This window comes from Vidua chalybeata, chromosome 3 (assembly GCF_026979565.1).
Source record: "Vidua chalybeata isolate OUT-0048 chromosome 3, bVidCha1 merged haplotype, whole genome shotgun sequence".
Lineage (NCBI taxonomy): Eukaryota > Metazoa > Chordata > Aves > Passeriformes > Viduidae > Vidua > Vidua chalybeata.
Genome location: NC_071532.1, coordinates 76927766 through 76945948, shown reverse-complemented (window position 1 = coordinate 76945948; position 18183 = coordinate 76927766). Strand labels below are relative to the sequence as shown.

General features: G+C 41.8%; 1 protein-coding gene and 1 long non-coding RNA gene across 2 annotated transcripts in view; one reads left to right on the top strand and one right to left on the bottom strand.

The window, feature by feature from the left end:
• BACH2 (BTB domain and CNC homolog 2) overlaps nt 1–18183 on the bottom strand; it is a 180548-nt gene that overhangs the window by 112186 nt on the left and 50179 nt on the right. The window lies entirely within an intron of this gene.
• On the top strand, nt 7987–9393 carry LOC128786203 (uncharacterized). The gene is made up of 3 exons (XR_008430207.1): nt 7987–8259; nt 8877–8935; nt 9250–9393. It is a non-coding gene; the product is annotated as an uncharacterized LOC128786203 (long non-coding RNA).

Genomic DNA, 18183 nt, shown 5'->3' with positions numbered 1-18183 from the left:
TGAAGACAATCTGTAGCCACACTTACACCATGTAAATATTTATCTATAAATAAAGTTACAAGCAACTTCTTTATTCTCAATGCAGAGTGTGAAACACATGGGTTTTTTTTTCCATTTCCACAGAAACTTACTTCACCTACTAGCCCCTCAGGACAGCTTGTGAAACTAGAAAAAGTAGTGTACTGTCCACTGCTTCTAATTAAAATCTTACAGTATTGTGGTCAGAGAGCTCTGGAGAGCTGGTGAGGTCGCGTGGTTTCCTTGAGGTCAGACAGCAAAAGCACACTAGACCAGGGATGACAGATTTCTTGGCTTGTCCATGCAATGCAGCTCTCTGCAGCCTGAGCCAGAAATGCCGTCACTGGGAAGCTCTGGTTCCTCTCAGCAACCTAACTTTAAACAGTCTAGATCTTTAAAGGAGAAAAACCCATGTAAGCACACCTTCCCCGCCACCACTCCCCCAGGGGTACTAAGAGGAACTTTTCCCCCCAAAGCCTTCTTGCACCTGCAGATGTTGCTCTGGGAGCCAATGTGACTCCAAAGTCTGTGCCAATCTTTAGCCACTCTCTGCAGTTTTTCTGTATCACTGAGTGCCAGTAAGTGCTCACACTGCAGGCGATATCTGGTCTGACCATTTGCATGTTTCTCCAGCTGCTTGAGAGCCCATCTGCTCAGACAGGATTGCTGGCTCCACTCACTGCACACGACCCAATGTTTCCATTGCTTACCCTGGAGAACTTGGGGGACACACTGGTGAGGAAGTGGCAGATCTTTGCATTGGTAACACATTCACTCCCTCTGTTGCCTAGTATTTTCCCCAGGTATTTACCTCTGGAAGCATGAAATGTCTTTGCCTCTGGTGAGTTTCCAATACTCACATCCACATGTTATGATGGAAATAACATCTGAGTGGAAGACTCCTAGTTTGGTCTTCACATTTGTATTTTCAATGACTAATTTTGTTTAAGTTGGTAAACGCAGCTGTTGCCTTGCCAGTTGGTGACATTTCCTTTTGGACTTCCCCCCTGGTTGGTGTGTCTCTGCCAAGACATGTAAATTGACTCATTCCTTGTATTCCTTTGCCTTTTTATACAATGCTTCAGTAGGAATTTGCAAAAGGTCTCTTGAGATTTGTTTCCTTAAATAATTATTAGCCCTGCAATGCCAGACAGTCTTTTCTTACATGTTTTTTGAACTGCCACTTAAGCATCCCATGCTCAGGATGCCGGATCTAACTGATGCAACAGCTCATTATACTACATCCAGCTGTACTTTTTCTTATGGTGACTTGGCCATGTCACCATCCACTCAATGACAGAATGCACGCTGGTTTTACACCAGCATTATCCATGATGAACCACTCATGTAGCTCCCTACTTGCTTCAATGGCTCAGGCTTGTGAGTGACTTCACAGCCATTATAAATACATACTTGAAAACAATAGTCTCCCAAAAAAGGTAATAAACATATTCTCACCAAGAGCTCCAAACAAAGAACTGCATCAAACTGGCAGGTGATCTGCCTCAAGCCAGGGAGGAGGAGGCTCTCAAAAATCTGGATAGCAGAGGCCATCCAAGAACCAGGCCATTGCTTTATCTTCCTAATTGAAATGTCTGAGCTGAAGCTGTAAGAGAAATAAATTAGAATCTCCATTCTTCATTTTGGTTTGGGTTTTTTTCATTTTTGATGCAGTGAAAGGAACAGGTCTTCTCTTCAACTTTTGCAATAGTTTGCATCACCTTTCTGAAATACTTTATCTGAAATGCAATTTCTTTGTATTAGTTGGATTATGTTAATTTTTTTGTATTCTTGTATTTCTTGAAGAACTCAGCAACTACTCATTCAACCATTTTTCAATGGAAAATGCAACAATGATCTCTACCTCCAGCTACTCCAAATTGTGGTTTTAGATAGCTCTTCACATCTGCCTTTGTGCTATGAGACAGAATCTCTACTTTGGGATTTTCAGTTCCTTTGGCAAAGTCACAGTGCTCCTCCCACCATCATCATCCTTCTCCTGTCACTAAATAGCTTTCACTTGCTAACCTCAGACAGGCCAATTGGCTGGTAGAACCTGGCCTGTTGAGCAAAGGGAATAGCTTTTTCAGGAGCTACATCAGCTTCTTGGGCAAGGCTATCTTTCTATTTCTCTTGGGACCTCTATTCTTGTTCTGAAACTGATTTTCCTGGTGATTTTGATGGATGCATTCAAATATCCAATGTTGGTTCTGGTATTTTCATCCTTGGAAAGTCCACTGTCTGGGATTGCTCAGCTGCAAACCAGTTAGCAACATATGGCATGTTCACTTAAGTTATAAAACTAATTTACTAATTCTTCTTACTAATTCTCCTGCAATTGTTTTGTTTTGTTTTTTTTTTATCATCACAAAACATAATCACTTCTATTGCACACTAAGATGTGCTGAAGATAAAAACTGTGTTTGTCTCCAATAAACTCAGACCACAACAATTCCACCAGTTGCTGTGGGGACACTTTTACACTATGTCCAGGCATCACCAAGAGCACAGAGAACAGGCAGACCTCTGCCAGGCCCCACATTATTACTTTGGAGACAGAAGATGACATTTGGCCATTAATTCCTCTGTTCTGTCACTGGCCCTAACCCCAAGAAAGAAGTCTCCTTTTTAGTAAGCAGATGTCAGGTAAGGAATTTGGTCCAAATCTGCTGACAGCTCTTATCTCATCGCAGTAGTTGTCTGTTGGTAATACTGTGTAATTGTCATTTCATGTACTGCGTTTGAAATCTAGTTCAGAGCAATCGACCACTAATTGGTTCCCAGTCTACAAGCTATTTTTCTGCTGTGGAAGTCATAATTAATGCTACTCCCTCTGAGTTATCATCATCGTGCTTCATGAATATATTATAGCTTTGTTTTCATTCTTAAGATTGCTCTTCATCAATTCCTGGTCACAGACAGTTTCCTTACTCAAAGGATTTTACTTTATTCCTCCATTTCCTTCACCTGCATCTCTTTTGTTGTTGCAGCCTTTATTTCACTGTTCCAGAAACCTACTTTCTGTGGTTAGTTTTTTTTTTCCAAACCTTTCCCTAAAGAACTCTTCAGAGTCTTGCCTGGCTCACAGCTTTCACCAAAGCAGGTCATATAATTTCACCCAAGACAGAATCTGCTATTTACCTGGCAAGAACTTTGCTGGAACAGCTACCTTGCCATCTTCCTCTAATTTGCCTCTTTACAAGGACAGCTGAACCCCAACCACAGAGTGTTGTATCACTGCTTTTCATCACAACCACAACGTTTGACCCATTTGCTTTGGGCCATGAGACTCTAAAACCTTGCCCACAGCAAGGTCAGTTGAAGCCTTGATTTGGCCTCTGGGTTCAAGTGGTAGCCGTGCACTGGCAGCTGCTATAGGAGCACAGCAGTTTTCCTGTCACTTACATTCTACTTGATAAGGATGCTGCAAGATGAAAAGATTCCGGATACTCACATTTTACTGTAACAGCAGCCATTTCAATACCTGGCTTAAAAAAGAAACCACATCTTACATCTCAGAAATGGCTATGTTCTGTCTCCAGAGCTGATGTAAACTGTTCATACCTTTTTCTGCATGACATTTTGCATTGCCTCCCTCCCTCATGCCCAGCACACTAATAGGTTAGTAGTTATCACCGCCTGAATCTTATGCAGGTTCACATTAGGCCTCCATAAATTTGGTGAAACACAGAAATTTCACACCTACCAGAGCTGGGAGAGAAAAAAAATCATAATTCTTTTTTTTTTTTGGCTACTGAACCAGTTCATATTTTTCTACACTTACGGTGCTATTTGGTTCAGCAGATGAAGAATTAAAATAATTTTGCCAACAATTTTTACTGCCTCACATGAGAGATGTTAGCTACATGTGACACAGTAATTTTGGACCTGACAATGGGTAAACTGTAAGGGAAGAGCAGACTTTGTACTTGAATGGTCAAGCCACAGACCTGAAATAGTAACATTCAAAAGTCAGGTTAGAGGGAGAGACAAAATGGGCCAGCAGTGTTGAAAAGAACAGCTGCTCATCCTTGCAAAAAGCTCGGTTGTTCAGGGAGACACACTCTACAGAGAGGAAGGAAATTTAACCCAGGGGGCCAGTACCTGGGACCTGCTAAATCACTTTTCCACAGCAAAACTGTAGTGGGGTAACTATCGACCAAAAGAGAGATGAGGAAGCCAAATCAGGATGTTAGAGATTGCTCTGACACACTGAGGGTGTCATCTTTGGCACCAGCCAAATGGGGTGGGAGATGGGGTGAGGAGAGGGAAGAGCAAAAAACCATGGTTTGGGGTAAAAGAGAGTTTTCTGGTTAAAAAATGAGACCAAAAAAAAGCTATTTCTGAGATACTGGGAAATAAGTGGTAGTCTTTTCATCATAATGGAAGACAGAAACAGGGAAGACAAAGAAGGTATGTTCAGAGAACATAAGATACCCAGAGGTATCTTAATAATATTTGCAGATAACAAGTTCTCGAGTAGTACAAATACAGTCTGAGCAAGTGTAACCAAGATATAGCTTGCTTTAAAAAAGACAAAGAATCTGCATTTTACCTCTTCATGTTAACACACTGTAATAAACAGCTATGGAAAGCAAACCACAAGGGACCTGGGCTGTGTTAAAAACTTTCTTGTATAACCCCAAGCAACTACTTTGTGCCTCAGCTTATATACATATAAAGGCTGTATATACTACAATTAGTGTCTGTAAGGTGAGTTTAATTAAAATTTGGTGGTTGAAGTTCTGTTTTAGTGTATAACTTTGAGAAAAGTTATGCAATTTTTACCATTTATGGTTATCTGGTACATCATTTCTCCCCAAAAAATACTTTTTTTTCTTTTTTTTGAAAGTACAGAGCATAAAAAAAATGAGCTGTGTTTCTGAAACAGAAAGAGGCTGGAATCCATTTGTTCAAATCCAGACTTTAAAATGACATAAGCAACACCCCTACACAATCTGTGCCATCACATTGTGGAGTTACCTCCCACTGAGAAAGAGTGACCAGCAGGAGGATACAGGACATGGCTGGTACCTGTTTGCACTAACTCCCTACATCAAGGGTCCAGGAAAGAACTTCCAGTGTAGTTTTTTACAAGCCAAATGCAGGTGTCTGAGTATATACAGGTGTCTGAAAAATCTGTGGCTAGTAGGTCTCAGAGGAAGCAAAGAGAAATTTGAAGGAAGACTGAAATGACTATTTCAGATTCCCAAGAGGACAGCTAGCTTCTGTTGCCCTGAGTAATAACAATATTGCTTCATTTGCTTTGATTGTGAATTTCAATTTTGTGATACCTGATTTTCTTTGCTTAGTGTCCTAATGGCTAGACAACAATTCTGTGCATGACTGCTGCAATTTTGTTTCTATATCCTGATAATTGCACCTCTTCGATGGAGCGTGTTTTAATAATATTTGTAGATAAGCTGAGCTGTCGTCAAACCCATTGAGACTGGGTTTGTTCTCAGCTTTTGATTTTATTAAGTGCAGGCATGGAAAGGCAAGAACTGAAGCAACAGCTCAAACTGCAATGAGCTCCAACCCCTGTTCCCAAAAGCAAGAACTTTGAGATACGTGGGAACCCCAGGGAGGACACAGGGCCACTTTCGCCTTAGTTAAACTCCTCCACTTCTGTAAATCTGTTGTCTTCCATTTCAGCACCTGTTGAGCAGACAGAAGAAGAAATACTTGGGGGAAGAATGCCAAGGGAAGACTTCCTTGCAGAACATTTTTGTTCCGTTGCTCATTAGCAGGTAGGCGACAGCCGTACATATCAACGTGGGTGAGCACATGGGGCTTTCATGGAAGACAGAGCGCCAGCGTTAATTCCCGGGAGACTCATCTGACTTACGAGACGCCCACGTTCACACCGCAATCACAGCTGCACCAGCTGCAGTCGTCTTGGAGCCTCTGCTCTCAAGATGCAGATCTGGTTAAAGATATCCTAAATCGCAATGCTATCTCCCATTATCCCAAGTCCTCTGTCAGCAGACTCAAAATCAGGATCCTTTATAATAATGGAGAGATTTACCAACACCTTTACCGCTAATATAATCTGCCAGGAATGCACTTTTCATCATCTGTTTTAAAATATATATTAGTCTGATCACTTATTCCTTATCAACATCATAAAACAACAGCACTGAAGACCAGCTATACAGCAGCTCCTGATGTTTGCAATTTGCTTACAGGACCCAAATTTAAGAGACAGCATCACTGCATTTAGAAATGTCACATCAAGGTTTCCAGTAGCTTCAACATTTCCCATTTCATTAAATGAAAGAAGGGGTGGAGAAAGGATGAAACCATATTTCTGCTCCACTTACCTGACAAATGCAAGAAACTGCATATAGATCAACTGACACAACCTCTCTGAATCTTGCTGAAACACACAAACAAAGCAAGATCAACCCAGGCAACTAGAATTTGCTGCTGTGGTTTGGGAAAATGGTTTAAAACTCAGAAGGTTTTGGATCCCTTGGTTGAATGCTTCCAAATGAATAACTGTGCACAAGCCTACAGTGAATAGCAGATTTCAGAATTCAGTGCCTATCCATCTACACCACTTCAGTGGGAATCAACAGATTATCTTGGTATGACAATTTAGCTACGAGTCTCAGCCTGGAAGCATTTCCCTCCCCCCTACACCTAAATCACAGTCAGAAATGCTCTGAAGGAGATGAGGGAGACAACTTTGCCAAGCACAAAACGCTGACCTAAACGTGTTCCTGTTTAAGTAGGTGGAGGTTCTAAATTTGACTGAAATGGCAATGTTCAGTCTAGCCCTTTTGTGTCTTTCAAGATTTGTATAAGCTTTTAAAGCCTCTCATTTCTTTTAAAGTAGGTTTTACTATCCCTAGAAATATTTTCTGTTCTTAGCCTTTTTGCTATAAACATACTGACAAACGGCACATACAGATATTCTGCTGAATCTAGAGAAATGACAGGGTTTGTGCTTCACCAGCTACATCTGAAAAAAGCAACAGCTGCAGGTGATGCTCTGGCTCGTGCCAGCACTTGGTAGTGGCGTTCTAGTGTACAAGAGGGAGGGCTGCTTCATCAAACAATGTGCTCTGTAGGCTTTTACATAGGCTGCAGCATTTATTATTTTCATCCATACAACACTGTTAAATCAAAGGGATTTACATGGATTAGCGAAGGACAAAATTGGCCTATTTTAGCAATTGTAAAGTGACATTAAGATTATAACTCATCTCACACTCCCAAGATTAATTACTTCCCAACTCAATAGATTGAAAGGTTCTTTCCATCTAACAGAGTCATGCCAAATGAAAAAAAATAGTGTTTTTTTTCCTTTTTTATTTTCTGTTTTAGACATGATGTATTTTAAAACTGAAATAATTATTTGGTTAATTTCCTTTAAAGAATTAAAAAGGAGCACAGGCTATGATGCTTGGTTAAAAACATCAGACGGTGGCTGCTGCGAACTCATTGAACCCTGAACTGTGACATCACAGCTGGCCACAATGTAATTCTTTTTGGAAGATGGAGTTCTCTTACACACCAATGAGGTTGCTGTTCCCCCCCACCCAGCTGCTCCTGAGAGTCTCACACGTGAATAACTGCGCCTGTATGGGAACATTCAGAGAAAATGTCACAGAGGTTTTGAAATGATAACCAGAAAACACACCACGGTATTAGTTCTGCTTAACATTATAAGAGCTTGAATTTTAGTTTTTTTTAGCTTTTGCAAGGCTGAATTTCCCAGAATGATGTAACTGCTGTCTCAAAATAATCTGAAAATGTTTTTTTCTGTCCTCACACTACAGCTCTACATCTCCCCTCTGCTGAGCTATGTCTAGAATAGCTAATCTGAGATCAACTCACACATTGGTTTCTAAGGGACACAAATATAAAATAGGCTGAAGGATACCTAGGATGACGCAAAGAAATGTGTTTTGCACACACAGCGTCCCAACAACTTTGTAAGGAATCCTCAGCCACCAAAGGACACGTGGCAGCTGCCTGCCCGCACGCTGCTCCCGTGCATGGCCTCGGCAAACCCACCACGCCCAGCCCAGGCTACAGCTGCTGGAGCGTGGCTCCATTCTAGCTGCTGACAAACAAAGGAGTGACTTGCTGTTAGTCCAGTGAGGATTGCCAAAGGCAACAGGCTCTTAACACGGAGCTCGCTGGTCAGGGGCTGTTCCTGAGGCTGTGACAAAATCCAGGGCAACTCAGGCCAAGGGGGTCCCGCTCCACACTCAGCTTCATGATCCCAGGGTGGGGATCTGACAGCATCCTGAGCTGAACTCCTGGGAGTTGTACACCTAGACATGGCATTTTCCTCCAGAAGGCAGTTTATTCTGGATGCTTCGCTTGAAGCTGTTTGCACCCATCCCTCCGTCAGCAAATGCAGGGGCTGGTTTACAGCCCCTGTCCTGAGAACTGCATCTCCACAGGGCTGCATGTGTGCACTAGAGTTTAAGCACTTTGGGACTGTTCAGAGTGAAATGCATAAAATGCTAATGTATTACTAGACTCCTACAATATTTTTAAATAGCATCTCCAGTATATAGAACTATTTTACAAGCAAGTCAGTGTTCCATGACACCAAAGATTTTTATTTTATCTTTTAAAGTTTAAATATCAGTGAAAAGTGGGTGTTGATAAGATCTGCCAGCAGCACAAACAAAATGTACGAATCCAGACTAGAAATGAAACGATCTCTCCACAACAGGGAAAGTAAGGCAGCACAACAGAAAAATATTCCACAATACACAGCACCTTGAAAGTATTCAACAAGCAAGTAGAACAGAGATTTCAAAGCACATTTGGACATGTGCTTCTTCAAGCAACATGTCAAAACCACTACCTTCTCCTCCCCTTCTTCTTGACAGATGGTCTGACTGGGCCCGAAGCCACACCACCAAGCTGTGATCTTGGCAAAACCCACAAGGTAAATAAGGCTGGGCACAAAGTACAACTGGATGTGAGGCATGTGAGTGCTGAAGGATGAGATCCTGGCAATTCAGACAGCAGCTCAAGCTCATCTGAAACAATGCTCCGGCACAGTGCCAAGAATGCTCTAGAGGTAAACGCTACATAGCGAGGGCTGTACCCATCTCCAGTTGAGGAGATGTTTAAAAGGTTAAACACTTCAAGTTTCCTGGGAAAATCCCACCTATCCTCATTTTATTTCAAGCTACTACAAAAAAAAACTCCACCAAAATCTCAACATTTATTGAATTTTGTTTTCTTCTGTGCTGCTAGAGTGGTGTGAAGATGCAAGAAAGCGCTACCATGCTGTTTTGCAAGACAGGACGCGCTTCATGGGTTCCAAACCATCTCTATATGGGCTTTGTAAGATCAGCTGATTCCCTCCGAGCTAAAAAACACTGAGGAGATGCCAAGTCACATTGTTTGGGCAATTTTTTTTTGTTTGGTGTTATGTAATGGAACCATCTGCATGAGTACCAATCAATAATCAAAGCTAACCATGGCCAGATGACAAATCCCTCTGCTTCTGCAGGTTTGAATGTTAAATTACCAGTGCCATTTGAATTCTGATTCGTTTTTAACTTCTGATCAAAGCTAACATAGCTGGGAAGACAATGCTTTCCATGCACTGCCTTCCCCTCCTCACTGCTCTGAAATCATCTGTCTCAAAGCCAGAAGTCTAAATGGAGTGTAGGGTAGTGTACTACCTACGTGTAGTGGAGGTAGGGCAAGTGTAGGGCAAGTTCAAAACAGGGAGGGTTGCTGGGAGTTTACTGCCAATTCCACTCTGCAGTCCCAGCTTGCTCCCACAGCTCCATTAGCTGCCTGCAATCAAGGGCGGACAACTCAGTCCTGCTTGCTGCCCAGGTTTAATAGGTTCGGCTAGTCAATGAGCAATGGCTAGATTGCATTCCAAGACTTCACAGCATTTGTAAAGCAATTAAGTGTACACTTTTTGGGCTCCTCCAAGAGAAGGGCCTTGTTCTACTGAGAGGATAACTGGAAGGCACAATTTTCAAAACAGAATAGCACAACACAATGGGAAACTGTTAGTATATTCACCTTCTCCATGTATCATGTTGAATGTGTCATTCCTTTTCCACAAACCTCTCAAGAGCTCACTTACCTGTACACCCCTGGATTATAGATTGTTCTTGCTAGATGAAACCAAGAGCTATAAGCCACTGGGAAGCATCTCAGTGCACGTTCAGTGCTGACAAAGCAGGCTAAGGAGGCATCGAGTTAACAAAGCAGATCTTTAATCTGAAAGCCATTGCAAAGGCAGGGGTACATTTTATATGAATACTTTTTACACGTATTCCCACCAGAGAACTGCAAGGCTCCTTGCAAACAGCAGAACACTTATAGCTAGATTTACAAAGCTCAGAAGCTAAGTGACTTGAGCCCTCAGGCATTCCTCACAAAACCAGGACCATGTCCTTAGACAACGAAGCTACCTCCTAAGGCAGACCTGGGGGAAAAGCAAACACTTCTATTTGACTCACACACGCTCATTCACCCCCCACACTCTTGCACTACTGCTTTAACATAGGTGTGCAGTGCCCCTTCTGCATGATTGTGTATTTTTAAACTCTCACTTCCAAGGCAAAGATCCTTTTGTTTGTTATAGGGAGGCAACTCCTCTGGCAGTACAGAGGATCCTCAGCCTTAAATGGCTGATTCACAGCTGGGCCAAAGTTGGATCTCCCAGGGACTCTGCAGGCTGTCTTTTCCATGCTCTTCAGCTGAACCTGGGGGAGAAAGGAGTCCTACTGGCAAGGACTTGTCTAAAAGCTATGCTACTTCTACATTACACCAAATGTTGAGAGCCATGACCACTAAGCTAGTTAGTAGATAGCAGCCACACTGAGAGAGCATCCTCCTTCTCACGTATGAGACGTACAAAAGTCTGGATACTTACTGGTTTATGACATCCTTACTAGAAAGGAAAGAAAACCAAGAAAATCTCCAAACACTCAAGGTCCCTTCACAACCTATTTCTGCAAAATCAGGAATCAGATTCCATTTCTCTGCGCACATCCACTATCTAAACTGGAGATAAGTTTCAGGAGGAAGAAATCTTTACTCATTTACCAGAAGAACTTTTCACTAAACTTTCAAAAAAGACTTCTGCAACAACACAAGACTGGTCTTTTTACTTTAAATGCAAAACCTTGGTATGGAAAGGAAGCACAGCTGAAGTGTTATATAATTTTTTTCTTCTATTATTCTCCATTTCCTTTGCACATGCCAGTCAAAACTATAAAATACTTGTGGGAGAAATGCAGAAGGCAGGGTTTCACATTCCAAAAGATCTATTTCCATACTGCATACGAGCCAGTCGACCACCCAGGAAAGCCAGGCAAACACTTTGGCCCACCAGTGCTGCAGTTGCTGACACGCAGCCCTTCTCTATCAGGGCTTTGCCCCATACTTCCTATGAGAAATAAGCATCAAGCCTCACAAGCAGCCAAGCCCATGGCTGCATCACCTCTAAGTCTGCCCTGAAACAATACTGAAAAGCAGACCAGCACTTTCTCCTCTTGAGAAGTGATACCAAATACTAAAATATTTTTAATAAACTGGCCACAAAAAAGAAAATAAAAAAGGTGTAGATAACCTTAATACAGAAGCCTGTCATATTATCACCTGTGTATTTGTCAAACCCTTTGCCCTCCATCCCAACACTTTGATCCCAGTTTTATTAGAGAAATGAGAGCGAAGTTGGGTCATCTGTAGTCTTGGGAAAGGGTATGAACAGCTATTTTCTCTCCCTAAGGACCCTGGACAATGTTACTTTCTTTTCATACATCAATCACAGAAGGTTTTGGTAACTGTTTCAGAGTCACTAAAAATTAATCAGTCCCACTAAAAATTAATCAGAGGCCAAGCTGGTTGAGAAACTGCTGGCTGGAGCAACAGAAGTAGCCATGACTTGCCTTCAACAAAGCAGAAGGCATTTGGTTTTAGTTAAAGGGGAAAAGGGTAGTAAAACTCGGCCAAGTATTTATTTATTGGACCAGAGTGCCTGCAGCAAGAGAGGAGGGTGAGACAGTGTGAAGTTTTTGTAATCCCAGCTTTGGAAGAGAGGCAATTGAACTCTGGTTTCACTGTTGGAATAAGACAGCACAGAAAACCTTTGGCATGTGCTGTAGAAATGATGATTTATAGAAGCAATGGGGTGTCTGTGTGTGTGTAAAACCAAAAAAGATCTAAAAGCTCTAAAAGCCCTAAAGCTTGCTCCAGACGATACCTTTTCTTTAACCTGTTGGCCATTACTTTCTGCCAGTTCAAGACAGTCAGGAGTATGAGGAAGCAATAAGCCACTAGTGAGATTGTTGCTTTGCAGAATGATGCTTTGAGTTCAGCAGTGGGGAATGCTAACTGGGCATCACTGAAGCATACCCTTGGATCTCTCCAGAGTTAAAAAAATAAATTTAATAAAAGTTCCAAGTATTAATGGAGCTTTATGTAATCTTGACCCAAACGTCCACTCAGTGGTGTGGCTACTTGATAATACTTCAGTGTGGGCTAGTACGTGCACCTACCAGCTGTGAATCTTTTGGCTCTCAGTCATGTCCCCCCACTCAGTGTGAGGGCAACATAACAGAGGTGGGCAATGAGAGACCCCCAGCTCTGGATTCATTTCAACTCTGATGAACACAACTGATTTTCAGTTCATGGCAGAGCACAAAAAACATGGAGGTCCATCTAAGGATGCTGCAGAGACTCATTGGATATGTGGCAGAGAGCAAGAAAAAATAATGAAGAGGAAAAATGGGATAACCTTGCAGCGTTTAGCTGGGAGTGTCAGGCAACAGTTAATGTTGAGGAATCTTGCAATTCTGTTTATGTTCTTTCAGCACAAGCAGGTGTTGGGAAGCCCAGGATGGGAGGGGCATGCAGATAAAAAAAAGAAAGAGGAACCACTTTTTTCTTTCTTGTATGCGTGATCTATTCAGATGAATCTTTTTTACCGACAGGCTCTCTTCCTGGAATCAGCGCGGATGCCCAAGTGACACTCTGTGGCTCTCTGATAAACACACAGCATACTTCAAATGTCTAGGTTACGTTGCCTGTTTGTAGTGGAGGTTTTGATGGGACTTCTGGGGTTATTAAGTAATTTTTAACAGAGACATTATTAAAACCTCCCAGCTTTTTAAAATTTAGATATATTTGGTTGAAGTTTTTTGTTTTCATACTATTATAGCTGTGTGCTGTAATGCTTACCATCTGAAAAGTGAGACATAAAGGACCCAATATCCATTGACACACATCTCATTTCTTCCCCTGGACACTTTGAATACAACTGTGCACATGACTTTTACAGTGACAGATTTTGCACAGAGGAATGCTCTAACCTGTAGATTTCCCTCCAACTGCTGCTGCTCCTTGTCCAGTGCCACAGCCACCTCTCTCCCTTTTCCTGCAGCTCTTTGTTACTGAACATCGGTGTCACTGGCTGACACAATTAGTGTGGCTGACATTATGACATTATGCCACTGCTCTAGGAAACAGGCAGAGGGCAATGGGAGAAAAAAAAAAAAAAAAACAAAACAACAACACCCAACCCAAAACCTCTAGCCATCTTAGGCAAAAGAAATCAGGCTCAAAGAGATATAACCAACCTCACTCTTCCCAGTTAAAGAGAAGGTCCTTGCACTGCAATAGACATGTGACATTTCAATCAGTTCCTATGCTTGGAAAATGGGTACACTTCTGTGCCCCAACACATATCCTGGAGTGCTTTAGTTCCCAGACATTTAAGGCAAAGGTGGAATGGGGGCAGGTAGGGGAGGGAACAGGAAATAAAATGGTTAAAACCAACAAAATAAACCAACACAAAAAAAAAAAAAAAAAAACAAAAAAAAAAAAACCAAACAAAAAACAAACAAAAAAAAAAAAAACAACAAAACCCATAAAAAATGCAACCCAGCATCAGACAGGAGATAAAGCCTGACCTGTGATTCAGCAGATTCAAATGCTCAGAAGTACAACAGCCTGTGTGCACTACTAAAAGACAGCAGCAGTCCATTACACGTATGGATTTGCAGCACTTTGTCAGCACTAATGATGTTACCTCATTAAAAGAGATAAATGCCTTACTGTACTACCAAAAGCATCTGCTCCTTCCTTCTCACCTGTTCTCTATCAGGGCGATCAGCAGCACTGCAGTGAAAACAAATCAAAACACAACACTAAACTCACTTAGAGCCACTTGCTAAGGTTGCTTTGTGTTGTTTTAATGTCAACGTTTTTCTTTTTTTTTTAATGGGGTTATGCTATGCTTCCTACTAGGTACCTCTTCTCTTGACACTAAATCAGCATATCAAAGAAAACAAAGCTCTTGGAACCACCATGGCCCATCAGCTTTCAAAGGGCTTCTCAGAAAATAAACTAATGTCTACTTCGAATAATTCATTCACTGTTGAGTAAAATGATGCAACTTCAACCATACCAAGTGAATTAGGCAAGGGGGTGACAATGACTTCTGTCTGCTAACACTCTCTGACATGTTGCCACGCTCAACACAACAATTTTCTTTCAACAGATTCCTCTCTACATGCAAAGGTAGCAGTTTACAATAATGAATGTTTTATGCATTATTCCTTTGTGTATAAGGTCTCACAAGTACACATTATTGAAGTCTATTAAACTCTCTATTTAGCAGAATTACCAATGTGCCTTTGGGGAAATTATTACAATGAAGCTGTACTGGTATTTAAACTCCAGTTGTTTAACAATCTTTTCCTAATCACCAATCCAGGTATCAACATTAAAGTGCAGTCAGACTTCTTCCAGTGCAGCATAAACCTGTCTATGAGCTGCTTATGGAAATTCATTTAAAAGAATGAGTATTTCAATTTGGCATGTTTTTCATAATTAGCCTCAGATAGCTTGTGCTTTAAAATAATAGGAACTCCTTCCTGATACTCCTCACCAAGCAGAGCCCTCTACAGTTAAACCTGGTTACAGAACCAATTAACTATTTGCAGCCACACCATTGCTGTCAGCGTACCCATATCTGCAAGATACCAGCCCATTCAAGGAAAATTTTGCCAACAAGGTCCCATTCTTTACAACTGGCTTTTCTATGAGAAAAAAACCTGTCCTGTGTGCAAGGGATGGAGCAGTCCAAAAGCTGCCTAAACCCAGTGCATGCCCAGGTCCCTCCTCTGGTGCAGATACAACTCAGAGAGTTGAGCAAAGCAACAACAGAGCAGTTACTAACTGGTTTTTGTGCCACTCAGACCATTTCCCTTGTTCATTCTGCACAATACAGCAATAGCTAGCTACTTTCTAAATGTGCCTGTTTTTGTGGCAATGAGTCAAATTTGGTTCCAAATTTGCAATGTGTGTCTGTACCTGCCGTGACAAGAACAAATATTTTTGCAATGGGAAGAGTCTCACATTCTCAGGGGAAGAGGAAGTAAACTTCACCATACTAGAAATCACAGGATTCAGCTTCCTGGGGTGGGGTAGAAGAGACCTAGGTCTCAACCTTTCAGGTTTCCTCCATGACCTTCAATAAATCACTGTGTTCCTGCCTTCATTTTTCATCAGTATGAAGTGCTCAAGTTCTATCTATGGGGCAGTCAGGCTCTCCAGCAAAGACAAAAGATGTCTTGTCCTTGCTACTATGTTACACTAACAGTTTTACAACTTCAACACCAGTTCAAATTTCAGTCAACCCTCAATGAAAAAAACAGCATTAACTTTTTTTAAAAAAACACTGACAACAATCTTACAAAACCAGTAGTCACAGAAACAGAATATAAGTAATGGAGCCAAGCAAAAGGGCTTGACATTTTATGAAGATGCAAAATTTAGGTCATCATACAGGCATATTTTGATATGCCAGAATTCAAATTTTATGTCCAAATATAGATAAAGGGAGGACTAAAGTCATCACTGGAAGCTTGTATGTATACTATAGATTCTTCTGACAAGTATGAGTCGTATACTATCTGCTCTTCTTGGGTCTAAGGCAGGCCTGCACAAAGAAGTCCTTCATTGAGCAATCCTCAGGAAAAAAGCACAGCAAACAGGTGGGCATATTTTAGGCATACATCAATTTTCTTATAAATCAATGGACAAAAGCTCTTCCTTTCTCCAGTTACAAACCCAGAGCCAAATCACCTTCTCTGTTTTACAATCTCATTGACATTGCTCAAGTTACACACACACTGGAGCAGATTTTGTCCTTGGGGGCACTGGGAGACCAAATCTCCCATAAATAAAAAAGGAAACAATCTGTTCACCTTCACTAAAGTGGGATGAGGAATATCCCTTTCACCTAAAAAAGGAGACATATGTGTAAGACACAAAGGGAAAATGCCACTAATTTCACTTCTTCAGTTTGCTTCTCCATTAGGAAAGACTCTTATGTAACTTAAAAGGTTTTTCAGGCTTTTAAGGCTATTTTATGCAGCTGTAGATCAGAAACTTCTCTAAGCCAAAAGTATCAGCTGTTGGCTTAGAGAAGTTGCTGGTGTCTACTTCACTGTCTTCCATCCTGTTTGATAGGGGTGATCAAGGGTGTACTCTATTGCCTGAATTTGTCAGTCCCTTTTCCAATTACTTACTTCTTTACCTCAACACTGTTTTCACAACCACGAGGTGAGATGCTTCTGCTGAGCTGTACAAAGTCCAACCCCATCTTTAGCTTAGTTTGTTGTTGACTGGCTTTACCCCAAGCAGTCAAGCAGATTATGGTCAGCTTCATAAGCACTAACACTGGCACAAGAGAGAACGGGGGAAGGCCTGGCCAAGGACAAGGTAGGAGGAGAAGGACAATGAGTGGTCGTAACTAGGGCTGGTGTAGGCTGCCACAAAACCTCTAGTCCCTGACACGTACCAGAAGACATGGTACAAAAACACCACAAGTGCACACTGGGGCATTTGACACAGAGACATTGCAGTATGTGTATCTAATGTTCTCATCTTGTTATGGCATTGCACTGATCACACCAGAGGACAGACCTCACAAAAGCACCTGGCAATACAATGTCACTTATTCCACAGTACTGGGCGTAGAGCGCCATTTGTTACTGTGGCAGGTGGACCAGCAGCCACCCCAGCCAAGCTGTCACTTTGTCTCTCCTGCCACCTACTGTACTGGAAACCAAAATATGTGTCATCAGCTCACGTGAATTTCCCCTTGTGTTTGGAAATACCAACCTTTAGTTCTTCCAGAAATGCCACTGCATGCATATGGGAACCCCTGCTATCATCACTCCTTCAGCAATGCTACCCAGTGTTTCCTGTTGAAGGCTAACTGCAGCACTTGGAGCTCTACTTAATTCACTAATGCTTCAGGGTTAAAATTAACATTAAATACCCAAAATTCTCCAGAGTTTAGAGTGCAAACCCCTCTTTCCCTTTGCCCCATGGAGAATTAACAACAGAAGATTTATTTTAAACCGTGAACAGGCTATGATACCCCACAAACCTCTGCCCCTTAATTTTCTGTTACGTCCAATGATGTCCCCAACACTCACAGGGGGCAAAACCCAGCAGAAAAGTAACTTCCCACTGAGTGTGTGATTGCTAGCCTGTGGGCAGGGGTGAAACTCCTGCTGCACTTCAGCTGCACAGCTAAATGAGCGTCACCCAAGAACAGACCTGCCCCATGCAAGAGTCTGCTTCAGACCGTGGTTTACCCTTGCCCTTTTAACCTCTTGCTCTCAAAATGCCATCTGAGCAGGTCTGGCTGTGCCAGCCATACCCTCATCAGCACAGTGCTACCCATAACGTCCTCCCCATGCAGTCCCGCTGTCTACAACATCACTGGCTGCAAAAAGGGCTTCACTGATGCTTGTGTCCAAGCTGTGCATCCCAGGAGAAGACTTCTTTAATCATAACTATCTGGGTTCTGCATCCTACCAGACACCATTAACCATAATGAACAGCATGGAGAAGGCAGCAATGAGTCTGAACCAGACTAGTCCAAGCCCACCACAGGGGCTTCAAACCCATTCACAGTACTATGCGGAAGCCAATTAGCAATCAACTCAAAACCAAACAGAAAGATATCCCATGTTAATTCTCCCAGAATTATCCCATGCCATTCTTCCAGAATGCATAAGTTTAATTTTTCAGTATTTTATTATTAATTTTGAAATGTATTCAAATAGAAAACAACAAGCTGAATTTTGTAATAGAAATCTCATTACTTTCTAGTAAGACGCTACCTTGTGGGTGTTG